The sequence below is a fragment of the Chiloscyllium plagiosum genome, unplaced genomic scaffold (genome assembly GCF_037043375.1).
Source record: "Chiloscyllium plagiosum isolate Xiang-an unplaced genomic scaffold, Cpla_swu_hap1 HiC_scaffold_28, whole genome shotgun sequence".
In the NCBI taxonomy this organism is placed as follows: domain Eukaryota; kingdom Metazoa; phylum Chordata; class Chondrichthyes; order Orectolobiformes; family Hemiscylliidae; genus Chiloscyllium; species Chiloscyllium plagiosum.
The window spans coordinates 9,628,168-9,641,423 of NW_028270166.1; the positions used below are offsets into that span (position 1 = coordinate 9,628,168).

The 13,256-nt window shown below is 41.3% G+C and overlaps 1 protein-coding gene across 6 annotated transcripts in view; it reads right to left on the minus strand.

Moving 5' to 3' along the window:
* The window catches only part of LOC122565424 (guanine nucleotide-binding protein G(I)/G(S)/G(O) subunit gamma-7-like), a 189,134-nt gene that overhangs the window by 26,489 nt on the left and 149,389 nt on the right, over positions 1 to 13,256 (minus strand). Inside the window, exon 1 of one of the 6 annotated variants that reach the window (XM_087975985.1) lies at positions 4,638 to 4,662. The exons of the other annotated variants lie outside the window; for them this stretch is intronic. The gene's annotated coding sequence lies outside the window, so the exon portion shown is untranslated. Of the gene's footprint in view, positions 1 to 4,637; positions 4,663 to 13,256 lie in introns of those variants that run through there. 6 annotated transcript variants of the gene reach the window in all.

Sequence of the window (13,256 nt, forward strand, 5' to 3'; positions counted from 1 at the left end):
AACTATTCACATTATATATTAATAATCTCAATGAAAGAACTGAGGACATTGTTGCTAAGTTCGCAAGTGACACAAAGATAAGAGAAAGGACAGGTAGTGTTGAGGAGGCAGGGAGGCTGCAGAAGGACTTGGGCAAGCTAGGAGAGGGGGCAAAGTAGTAGATGATGGAATACAATGTGGGAAAATGTGAGGTTATGCTTTGTAGGAATTGGTAGGAAGAATAGAGGTGTACATTTTCTAAATTGGGAAAAGTTTCAAAAGTCTGAAGCACAAAAGGGAGTTAGGAGACCCATTTCAGAATATTCTTCAGGTTAACATGCAGGGTCAGTTGGCAGTTAGGAAGGCAAATGTAATGTCAGCATCATTTGGAATATTGAGCATAGCTTTAGGTCACACATTTAGGGAAGGATATGCTAGCTTTGGAGGGGATCCAAAGGAGGTTTACAAGAATGATCTGATAGATGAAGGGCTTGTCAAACAAGCACTCTGGGCTGGTACTCGATAGAGCTAAGAAGGATTAGGAGAGATCTCATTGAAACTTACAGAATACCAAAAGGCCTGGTGTTCTGGACCAGACCAAACACCCATAAAATATGTTAAGATGATAGCCTAGACCCTAACATTTTCTTATTTTAAAAGGCAAGTGCCAGGTATTGCATTCCGGATACAAGGGAAGGCAATAGCCTAGTTTGCTGGACTGTTAATCCAGACACCCACATCGTGTTCTAGGGACCCAGGTTTGAATCCCACCATGGTAGAAGGTGGAATGTGAATTCAATAGAAGTGTACTGCTCCATTAATCCATTTTCGATTGTTGGAAAAACTCATCCGGTTCACTAATGTCCTTTACGGAAGGAAACTGCCTCCCTCCCTTGTCTGGTCTACATGTGACTCCATACCCACAGGAATGTGGTTGGCTGTTAACTGCCCTCTGAGCAATTAGGGATGGCCAATAAATGCTGGCCTAGCCAGCAATGCACTCATCTCATAATTGAATTCTTTTTAAAATTCCATGGGTCAAACTATCAGTCTTGACGCAAAACATACTTTATTCAAAACATACTTTACTTAAAAGACAACGAAAGAAGAAATTTGAATAACTTAATTCTATTGGAAAATGTAACAGAATAATAGATTAGTTAACTACTAAATTAACTGTTCCAATATAACAACATCCCATAAACACATAGACTTTAGCTATAACAGAATAAAAAAATAGCTTCCACATCTAGCAACTGCTACTGAAAAATTAAAACTGAAAATCCTGGCTCTGGGGGAGCTTGACCACACCCACTCAGGCTGCTTCTATTGTTCCACTTTTTAAAAAAACACAAGGCCTCACAAGCTATTTACTTTATCAGATTCAAATAGACATCTCATCACCGGTCTTAAAACCTCTCTTCAAAACAAAGAACAAAATACATCTCTTAAAGCCATCGTATTGTCACACTGGGTACAGGGGATGTGGAGATGGTGCTTCCACTAATAGGAGAGACTAGACCCCAAGGGCATAGCCTCAGAGTGAAAGGGCAACACTTTAGAACTGAGATGAGGAAGAATTTCCTCAGCCAGAGGATGGTGAATTGATAAAACTCACTGCTACAGAAGGCTGTACAGACCAAGTCATTGAATATATTTGAAGGTAAAAAATCTCACAACACCAGATTAAAGTCCAACAGATTTATTTGGAAGTACAGCTTTTGGAGTGCTGCTCCATTGTCAGGCAGCTAATGGGGCAGAATCATAGGACATTGATCTTTTACTATAAATTCTAAGTGTCATACAACTGATGCGACATATTGAACAAACCTAGATGGCTGTTAAGTCTTTAATCACTTAGAATGGGGATGCAGGTTTCAATTGATTAATATGTAAATCACAGAACTTCTTTCAAGTCACAGTCCCAAGATAACTTAAGGTTTTATATAAAAAAAAGTGACATCTCAACTCAGACAATACATTAAAGGTGTGAGGTTAGAGTCTGTCTGTATCCCAACTTTGAGTCAGACTGGATCTATTTCCAATGTAGGAATTTATAAAACATTACACGGACTGACAGCTGACAGATTGTGTACTTTTTGAACAAAAAAGAATGTAGATGCAAATGCAAATTCACCCCATTAAAGTTATACGTATGTGCGCGAGAGACAGACAGAGAGAGACAGTGCATGCGCACATGTAGAAAGACAGAGTGTGCACACGGGCATGCTGGATAGAGCGAGAGACAGAGTACATGCCTTTGAGAGTTTGTGCCTGTGAGTGTGTGTATACCTGAGAGGGAACATGTGTATGAGAGAGGGTCTGTGAGAGTGTGATTGTGTGTAGGAGTGTGTGTGTATGCGTATTTGGGTGAGAGTTTGTGTGAGTGTATAGTGTAGTGGGGTCACCTGTAGTGTGACATGAACCCAAAATCCTAGTTGAGGCGGTCTTCATGGGGACCGAACTTGGCTATAAGTCTCTGCTTGGTGATTGTGTTGTTGCATATCCTGAAGTCTGCCTTGGAGAACGGTCACCCGAAGATCCGAGGCAGAATGTCCTTGACTGCTGAAGTGTTCACCAACTGGGAAAGAACATCCCTGTCTGGCAATTGTTGCATAGTGTACATTCATGTGTTGTCATAGCATCTGCTTGGTCTTGCCAATATACCACGCCTTGGGGACATTCTTGCCTGCAGCATATAAGATAGGTAACATTGGCCAACTCACAAATACCTGCCGCACACGTGGTGGGTGGTGTCCCCACATGTAACGGTGGTATCCATGTCGACACTCTGGCATGTCTTGCAGTGGTTGCCATGACAGGGTTGTTGTGGTCGATGTTGTCCTGATGGTTGGGCAGTTTGCCGCAAACAATGGTTTGTTTAAGGTTTGCCGGTTGTTTTAAGATAAGAAGTGGAGCCATAGGGAAGATCTTGGCGAGGTGCTCATCCTCACTGATAATGTGTTGCAGGCTAAGAAGAACATGGTGTTGCTTCAGCATTCCCGGGAAGTACTGGAAGACGAAGAGTACCCTATTGGTCATATCCTGTGTCTGTCTCCAGAGGATGTTATTACAGTTTCTCGCTGTGGCAGGTCAGAACTGACGATCAATGTATGCTGTTCTTATGAGGGTGGCCTTTGGCACTTTCAGGTGTCTGTCCTGTTCCTCCTCCTCTGAGCAGATTCTGTGTATGAGTAGGGCTTGTCCGTAGGGGATGGCTATTTTAGTATGTTTAGGGTGGAAGCTAGAGAAGTGCAGCATCATAAAATTATCTTTGGGTTTGCGTTAGAGTGAGGTGCCTGTCCTTGATGGAGATGCATGTGTCCAGGAATGAGACTGATTCTGAGGAGTCGTCCATGGCAAGTCTGATGGTGGGATGAAACTTGTTGATATCGTGTGTGGTTGTTTCAGTGACTCCTCACCATGTGTCTCGAAGAAGAAAATGTCGTCAATGTATCCAGTGTATAGTATTGGTCAGTGGTCCTGTGCAGCAAAGAATTATTGTTTGAACATGAAAATGTTGGCATATTAGGGTGCAAATTTGGTCCCCATGGCTGTTCCATGTGTCTGGATAAAGAATTGGCTGCCAAAGGTGAAGACATTGTGGTCAAGAATTAAGTGGATAAGTTGTACAATGGTGCCTGGAGATTGGCAGTTGTTGGTGTTGAGTGTGTTTGAGACAGAGGAAGGCAGGTTTTTGAATAGTTATGGGGTTGAAGGGTTAGAAGACAGGGTTGAGAAACATATCTGCCATGACTGAATGATGGAGCAAACTCAATCGACCAAATGGCCGAATTTTTCTCCTACATCTGATGGTCTTATGGATTTTCTGGCCAAGTGACGTATTTGTGCACTGCAACTACAGTGACAACTGATTCAATAAGTAATCATATTGGACTGAAAGATTCCAATCTGCCCAACATTCCTGTGCTGGCTCATTAGTAGAGAAATGTAATTTACCTGACTCCCTGCCCTTTACCATATCCCTACAATGTTTTCTTCTTTCATGGGCATCTTTAGAGTTCAAATCCAAGCTCTCACAGGGCCGTATGGCAGAAATTTAACTAATATTTTTCCTGTGGCGCTCAGACGAAGTGAATTCTACTGCAGCTAGGATGAGTTAACACAGAACCTATCAGGGACACAGCATCCTTGCCTCAATCTTTCTTAAGATTAAATAGATTTTTTGTTGTCCTACATTTAATCAAAATATCATACCTTTTTTTGGTGAATGAATAGGATAAGCTAGGTTTTTAAAGTGACTTGCTTTAAATAAACAAGTGATATGCATTAAATAAGTTACATAAAAATATGCCCATATTGTTTTCTGAGAAGGAAAAAACTGTAGCTACACATAAATGCTTTAACCTGCACACTTGTTAAATGCATGGACAGATTTTAAATGATATCCAAAAGTGTTATGGAATAATTCTTGCCAATAAAAACAAAGTTCACGTGACTTAGCGAAATGTACTAAACACACAAATCTAGGTCAGCACTTAAAAGTGCATACTGATATTATAGTAATTCAGTAAACATGTTTTTTTAACAAAATCCCAAAGGGACCCAGATGTTTTCATTACATTTTCATTTTAAAAGGGAACAGATATTAGCTGATCTCAGCCAGAGGCAATTACAAAATAAACTAAACGTATTACCTGTCTTTTGCATGGTTCTGGGAAGAAAGTAAATCAACTACTGCCTATTCCCCTGATGACAACTGATCCCAAGAAAGCATGCCTGTGAGAATGTCAGGTTAGGCGAGAATCAAGTTCAGATCCGATACTGCTCTATTAAGCAGTCACCATATCAAGGGTTACTAGGGACAGGCAGTAAATGCTGGCCAGCTAGCCAGGCTATGTCCTACTAGTAAATAAAAACAATCACAAGGAGCCACTTGTGGAAATTAACTGGATTTCTTCAGATGTAAAGTAAGTTTTAACTGTAGAGAACATAGTGCATGAGCTGGAGATCAAAGCCCTTCTCTGTAACTTGTCCCCAGCTCCAAGCTGTTTAGTTACCTAACAACCAATCACACGGGTGTTAGTAAGCAAAAGGTCTTTTTCATCAATAACTGGTCACTAGTCCATTGATTAATCAATTTCTTGTTGCCAGAGTTTCATCTAAATATAGAAATGTTCCCTTCGTTTGCATCTACTTCAATTATCACTTGTTCAAGGAGCTATTTAGGATGTTTGTCATGGGTATCAAATTACTTGCTTTTCTAAACATGCAGCACCCTGCAAAACACAGACTTCTAAAAAAGTTCTCATTTCAGTTCTCAATTTTATAAAAAGTACAAAAATAAGAATACAGAATCCTTACACTAGACCACTGCGTCCAGCTTTGGCTACCACATTTTGGGAAGTCTGTGGAACTCCTCAAAAGAGTGCAGAAGACATTCACCAGAATGATCCCAAAGGTAACAGATTTTAGCTGGTCAAGCTGGAGAGACCATATCCCTCAGAACAGAGAAATGTTGTGTTATGATGGGCTCAACAAAGCTGGACAAAGAAAAACTGTTTCCTTTAGCTAATAATGCAAGGATTAGGGGATATAGTGTGAAGTATTTGGACAATGTTTGGGGGATATGAGCAACTTTAAGTAGTGAGCGGCAATGATCTGGAACTCACCGTCTACAAGGGTGGTAGAAGCAAAGATGATGGACGATTTCCAAGTATTTTTATGAGTTCTGAGGAGGTTAAATGTGCAGTGGTACAGCTAGAAATGAGGAGGTAAAACAGATTGGATTTCTTTTATGGAGAGCCTAAAGCCTAATAAAATATAGGTTTGGTGAATTGTGTTGAGTGGCCTTTTCCACAGCCATATGGCTATGGCAGAGTCGATAGTCTTCCTACTCAGATAAGAGTGCCAATGCTGTGCTAAGGTTGATACTAACTGCATTGCTCTCAATCTCTCAACACAGGCTACAGTACTGCTGAGGTGGCAAAGTGCTTATGTCAAAAAGAATGCTGCAAATTTGCAAATTCAAGTTTAAGTGTGGTCTGCTATAGGTCTTTGAAGTGAATACATCTTTACCACAACATTTATAGAGCGCTTTTAACTTATTGAAACAGTGCTTTAAAGGAAGATATAAAACTAAGTCTCACTTACGTCCTTCAGTGAAGGAGATCTGCCATCCTCAGCTATTCTGTCTAACATGCGACTCCAGACCCACAGCAATGTAGCTGACTCTCAACTGCCCTCTGAAATGGCCTAGTAAGCAATTTAGTTGTATCAATCGTTACGAACCTCCGATGAGGAAATGAATGGACAGAACAATTGGCATTGACCTAAATACTGGAAAAAACAAAAGGTAGAAACAGTCCTAACATCTGGGGGCTAGTGCCAAAATTGGGAGAGCTGTCTCACAGACTAGTCAAGCAAAGCCTGACAGAGCCACACTCATGGTATCATACCTGACAGACAATCGTCCCAGACACTATCATTACTATCCCTGGATATGTCCTGTTCCACTGGCAGGACATGACCAGCACAGGTGGTGGCACAGTGGCATATAGTCGGGAGGGAGTTGCCTTAGAATCCTCAACATTGACTCCGGAACCACAAAGTCATACAGTCATAGAGATGTACAGCGTGGAAACAGACCCTTCGGTCCAATTCATACATGCCGACCAGATATTCCAACCCAATCTAGTCCCACCTGCCAGCACCTGGCCCATATCCCTCCAAACCCTTCCTACTCATATACCCATTCAAATGCCTCTTAAATGTTGCAATTGTACCAACCTCCACCACTTCCTCTGGCAACTCATTCCATGCACGTACCACCATCTGCGTGAAAAGGTTGCCCCTAAGTCTCTTGGCTTTAGGTTAAACATGGGCAAGGAAACCACCTGCTGATTACCACGTATTGTCCTCTCTTGGTTAGAACAAAGAACAAAGAAAATTTACAGCCCAGGAACAGGCCCTTCAGCCCTCCAAGCCTGAGCCGATCCAAATCTACTGTCTAAATCTGTCGCCCAATTCCTAAGCATCTGTATCCCTCTGCTCCCCACCTACTCATGCATCTGTCCAGACACATCTTAAATGAATCTACCGTGCCTGCCTCTACTACCTCGGCTAGGTAAAAACAATGACTGCAGATGCTGGAAACCACATTCTGGATTAGTGGTGCTGGAAAAGCACAGCAATTCAGGCAACATCCGAGGAGCAGTACAATCGACGTTTCCGGCTAAAGCCCTTCATCAGGAATACAGGCAGAGTGCCTGAAGGGTGGGGAGATAAATGAGAGGATAACTCTCCTCTCATTTATCTCTCCACCCTTCAGGCACTCTGCCTGTATTCCTGATGAAGGGCTTTTGCCGGAAACATCGATTGTACTGCTCCTCGGATGCTGCCTGAACTGCTGTGCTTTTCCAGCATCACTAATCCAGAATCTACCACCTCAGCTGGCTGATGAAGCAGTACTCCTCCATATTGAATAACAAGGAGGAAGCACTCAGGTCAGGGCACTTAGCTCCTGACCATTACAGACTTCATTCAAACGTGGAAAAAGGAACGGAATTCCAGAGGTGCAGAGAGAATGATGGCCCTCGACATCAACGCTGCATTCAACTGAGTGTGGCATCAAGGAGCCCTAGCAAAACTAGAATTAATGGGTATCAGGGGACAAACTTTCTGGTGGTTGCAATCATACCTGGCACATAGGTTTTGGTTATTGGAAGTGAGCCATCTTCAGCTGCTTCATCAACGGCCTTCCTTCCATCATAAAGATCAACAATATGGATATTTGTTGACAACTGTATAATGTTCAGCACCATTCACAACTCCTCAGACAGTGAAATGCAACGAGATCTGGACAATATCCAGGCTTGGGCAGACAAAGGGCAAGTAATGTTTGTGCCAACAAACCATATCCAACCACTGTCCCTTGATATTCGATGGCATTACCATCACTAAATTTCCAACTATCAACATTCTTGGGGTTACCATTGACCAGAAACTCAACTGACCTGGCTACACAAAACAGAGTGGGAGTAAGAGCGGGTCAGAAGCTAGGAATACTGTGGCGACTAACTCAGCATCTGACCCCTCGATGCCTGTCCACCATCTACAAGTCACAAGTTTGGAGTGTGCTGGAAAACTCCCCACTTGCCTGGATGAGTGCAGCACCAATAACACTCTAGAAGCTTTACAGCACCCAGAACAAAGCAGCACGCTTAATTGGCACCACATCCACAAGCATCATATTTTTCCACCACTGATATTCAGTAGCGACAGTGAGTGCTAGTTACAAGATACACTGCAGAAATTCACCAAAGACCCTTTGACATCCTTACAAACACACGATTACATCCATGTAGAAGGGCAAGGACAGCAGATGCATGAGAATACCACCATCTGCACGTTCCCCTCCAAACCAATCACCATCCAGACATGGAAATATAATTATCGTTCCTTCACTGTCAGTAGTTCAAATTCCTGGAATTCCTTCTTTAAGGGCATTGTGGGTCAACCCACAGAATGTGGACTGCAGCAGTTCAAGAAAGCAGCTCACTACCACCTTCTCAAGGGCGACTAGAGAGACAGGCAACAAATGCTGGCAAGCAAGCAATACTCACATCCCATCACTGAATAAAAAAAAAGCATGATCCTAAGCCACAAAGATTCAAGGTCAGCTTCCCTAAAGCTTGGTCAAGAGGTAGAAGTTATCTTAGAGGGAAAAAACAAGGTAAAGAAGCATGGGGTTTAGAATCACAGTATGGAGAGAATTGAGAAAAGGTTTAACAACTGAAAGTATAGTCACCAATGGTGGAGCAGTATTGCTTGGGAATATACAGAAGCCATAATTAGAGGAGCGTAGATGCTCATTTGGATAGTGAAACTAGATGGAAAGGGCCAAACAACCTTCTTTGATGGTGCAACATTTCTGAGATTCTTTAAATATCTTGGAGGATGTTGGAATTAGAGAAAGAGAATCAGGAGAGGTAAAGCCATGGAGGCATTTGATAACAAATGAGAATTTTAAAATTAACAGGCTGCACGACTAGGAACCAATGTAAGCCAACAAACATGGGTGTAGATAGGGGAATGGGACTTTGTTAGAATTAAAGCACGGAGTAGAATTTTGGATGACTTCGGGTTTTTGAGTAGAATGTGGGAGATGAGCCAGGAGACTGCTCATAATGAAATCTTGAAGTTGCAAAGACATTACTGTGTGTTCTGGCAGATGATTGATCCTTGGTGACACCAGAAGTAATGGCACAGCAGCAGGAAGAGAAACCATTGCAGCGAATCAGTTAAGAGACTTGCTGAAGATAGTGTACTCAAACCCATCAAAGGCTTCCAAGCAGCATTCCTGTTAATTTTAATTCTTTGCTGTGGACCTCAAAGGAACTGGAGGTCAATGTTCTGAATAGCATCACTTGTACAGACTCTCAGAACAGACGTGCCCACTTCTTAGAGGGAACATTGCTGCAGACAAGTTGAGTAAGGGTGAAGGGGGGAAAAAATTGACAGTTGGACCTTGAAACTGTAGCATGGTGGGGATATCTGATTGAAGACATTTGTACTTGGAATGTAAGAAATGATGGGAATGAGTTAGGTGTCAAAAAAACTTCAATCAAAAAGTAGTTGACTTGGAAGCTATATTGGAAGGGAAAGTTCAGTTATCAGCAGCCAACATACAAGTTTATTTACAATTGGTATAATAACAATTTAAGTAGGGATTGAGCTCCAACCTCCACTTATTAGCTGCTTCAAGCAAAGTCATTTGTTTCCACTTATGGTAAAGCAATGAACCAATTGCAAATAATCATTTTGATTGGCATTAGTGTAACCATTATAGCCATGACAGTAATAAACATGCCGTGACTTTATTTTCATAGAAATTTTGAACATTAAAAGGAAAAATGTCCTTTTTGGTGGTTGATTCACACATTCACCAATTCAACGTACCTGATTGAGTACCATTTCTAGAAAAAATTCAAAGAACTAAAATTCAAATCAGTGGAGATGGACATTAGACATGTATGTTGGACATTTTATGTATATGAAGTGCACTTCGCAAAGGTTTGCTGTTGTAAATTGCTAATTTGAGAGCAATGGGGCCTTTCCTAAATTTTTTGCTTTCATGAATTCTCTTATTTGTAAATGTATCTGGACAGTAGCTTATCTTTTACAATAGACCACCCAAACTATCAACATTACTCTGAAGATGAGATTTTGGGCTTGTGAGTTACAAGGCAGTATTAGCTGCTGTGGAGCTCAGACTGACTGTGAATATCTATGAAGTCCTATCAAATCCCTTAATTTCTTTTTCATGGATGTGGCCACATGGACATATCTTTGAGGCATGATCATAGCTTCAAGAAAAATAAAGAGCTGGTGGAAAGATAGGTGTTTTATTTTAAGAAAACAAAACCTGCTGTTCAAACACTTCTATGTTCAACTTCCTTCCTCACCCTGCTCAACTGCTGAGAACCACCCCTATGTTAACTCAGCCCACAATTTTCTATCTTGCAAAGTTCATGCAAAGTCTGAGGCATTAAAACAGGGTCAATTTGGGTACAAGTTTAGGAAGCATTGTTCTACAAGGTAGTTTAAAAGAATGATTGAGAACATCACAATTAAGATGTAGCTCAGTTGGTTGGTATTCTAGACACATTTTAGGAAGGAATTTTCCATACAAATGTGCTTTAAGTTCCAGGTTATAAATAATGCTTTTGACTTTCGCAAACTGCTACAAAGGTGGGCACAAGAAAAATTGTTCTGCGAAAAGACTGACCAGCACCACCTTTCATCATTGGCCTTGAGTTACGACACCATTTTTTTCAATTACAGAGTCAGAGTCAGACAGCATGGAAACAGACGCTTCGGTCCAACTCATCCAGGCTGACCAGACAACCCAATCTGGCCCAGTCCTATTTGCCAGCATTAGGTCATTTTCCCTCTAAACCCTTCCAATTCAAATACCCATCCAGATGCCTTTTAAAAGTTGCAAATGTACCCACCTTGACCACTTCCAGCTGGTTCCATGCAGGGACCACCCTCTGTATGAAAACATTACCCCTCAGGTCCTTGTTAAATCTTTCTTCTCTCACCTCAAACCTATGCCCTTCACTTTTGGACTCCCTCCCACCTTGGCTATTCACCCTGACCATGCTCTTCATGATTTTATAAACCTATACAAATTCACCCCATAGCCTCCAAAATACTCCAGAGAGAAAAGCCACAGCCAATTCAACTCTACCTGTAACTGAAATCCCCCCACTCCCAGCAATACGTTAGTAAATTGCTTCTGCACTCTCTCAAGTTTAATAACATCCTTCTTATAGAAGGGCAACCAGAATTGTATACAGTATTTTAAATGTGGTCTCACCAATGTACACCTGCAACATGATGCCACAACTCCGATACTCAATGTTCTGAGCAATGAAAGCAAGCGTGCCAAACACTATCTTCACCACTCTGTCTACCTACATTCAAATAACCATGCACCTGCACCCTTGGTCTCTTTGCTTGGCAAAAACCCCCAGGAGCTTAGTCCTGCCCTAATCTGCTTTTCCAAATTACAACACCTCACATTTATCTAAATTAAACTTCACCTACCACTCCTTAGCCCATTAGTCCATCTGATCAAGGTCCCATTGTACTCTGAGATAATGTTCTTCACTATCCACTACACCACCTATTTTAGTGTCATCTGCAAACTTACCAACCACATCTCTTATATAAATTATTTGAATATAGATAACTAAAAGCAAAGGACTCAGCACCAATCCTTGTGGCACACTGCTGATCCAAAATGCAACCCTCTACTAGCACACTGTCTCCTGCCTTCAAGACAATTTTGTATCCAACTAGCTAGCTCCTGCTGGATCCAATGTGATCTAACCTTACTAACCACACTATCATGTGGAATTTTGCTGAACAGTTTATTGAAGTTTCTGGAGAAACAAAATCACAAGGATTATGGAATAATTGTTTGGGGTTGGAACTAACACAGGTGTGCTGGCAGAGGGCTGGCACAGTTATGTTGTGCTGAATGGGCTGCTGCCATGCTGTAACCATTCTATAAATTTATTTCTCCTGAAGTGTTGGGAGGAAAATTGTCAGCTGGGAAACAGGATCAATGCACAAACAAACTGAAGTAAAAGTAACAGTGAAAGTTCACAGGGATACAAACCCTGACTGATTTTAACAACTATGCCACATTTTAATAATAGTGTTCCTCCTGACTGGCAGAATCCTACCAAAAATATCATTACTCACCTCAGCCTGCTCAGTTCACTTCGCTGTTTTCTAGCGAGCTTTCCTGGCAGCTTAGATACTTTCACATTTAAGTTAGTGCTCTGATTTCCTCCAGCACAAGTTTTTAGATGAAGCTGGCAAAGATAAAAATTGCTCTTCACAAATGGTGTAATCTGTGGCCACAAATGGGCGATCTTAGCCTGACCCACATACCATTTCTGATCCACTACGCTGTTTAATTTTATTTGTAAGATGTACGTGATATTTTTCTCTACCAAAACACATTCCCTCAAATTTCTGTTTTAAAAGTTTATTTGCTAGTTAACTATACAGTCTATGCACTGATATTTTCCAGCATTTTAGGCTGTATTACATCCTCAGTATTATTCCCAAGTGCCAGTTTGGTATAATCTGCAAATTTTAATATTAAATTACTTGCACCCAGATTCAAACAAATAACCAAATGTCATGGGAGATGTAATTTAAGTTATATAATAAAGTTCTATACATGGAAATGGCATCAGTCAATGTACACAACATTGTTATGCATAGCATATATTTTACAAATGTGATTTAAAACTTAACATTAGGGGTTCTAGTGGCATAGTGGCAGTATGGAGCTGGAAATGTGTTGCTGGAAAAGCGCAGCAGGTCAGGCAGCATGCAGGGAACAGGAGAATCGACGTTTCGGGCATAAGCCCTTCTTCAGGAATGTGGCAGTATGCCCACCTCTGGGCCAGGAGACCCATTTGCTCCACAGGTGGGTAATAACACTTCTGAACAGGTTGATTAAAAAAAATCTTTAGTGGTGGAGTAAATTGGAGCCCACCCACTTGTCTGGCAAAACTAGTTTCATCATGCATGCTAGTGGTTGAGTGTTATTACATTCTTAATGTTTACTCACACCATCAATTTAAAAACAAAACAACCAGTTTAGTGCAATTTGGTTGAGTACAAATACGCACATTTACAAAATACTATTTTAGCATAACTTGCTGTTCCCTTGATGTATTCTAGGCAGATGAACTAACTGTAAAAGAAATTGCAGTTTGCAGTCGCAA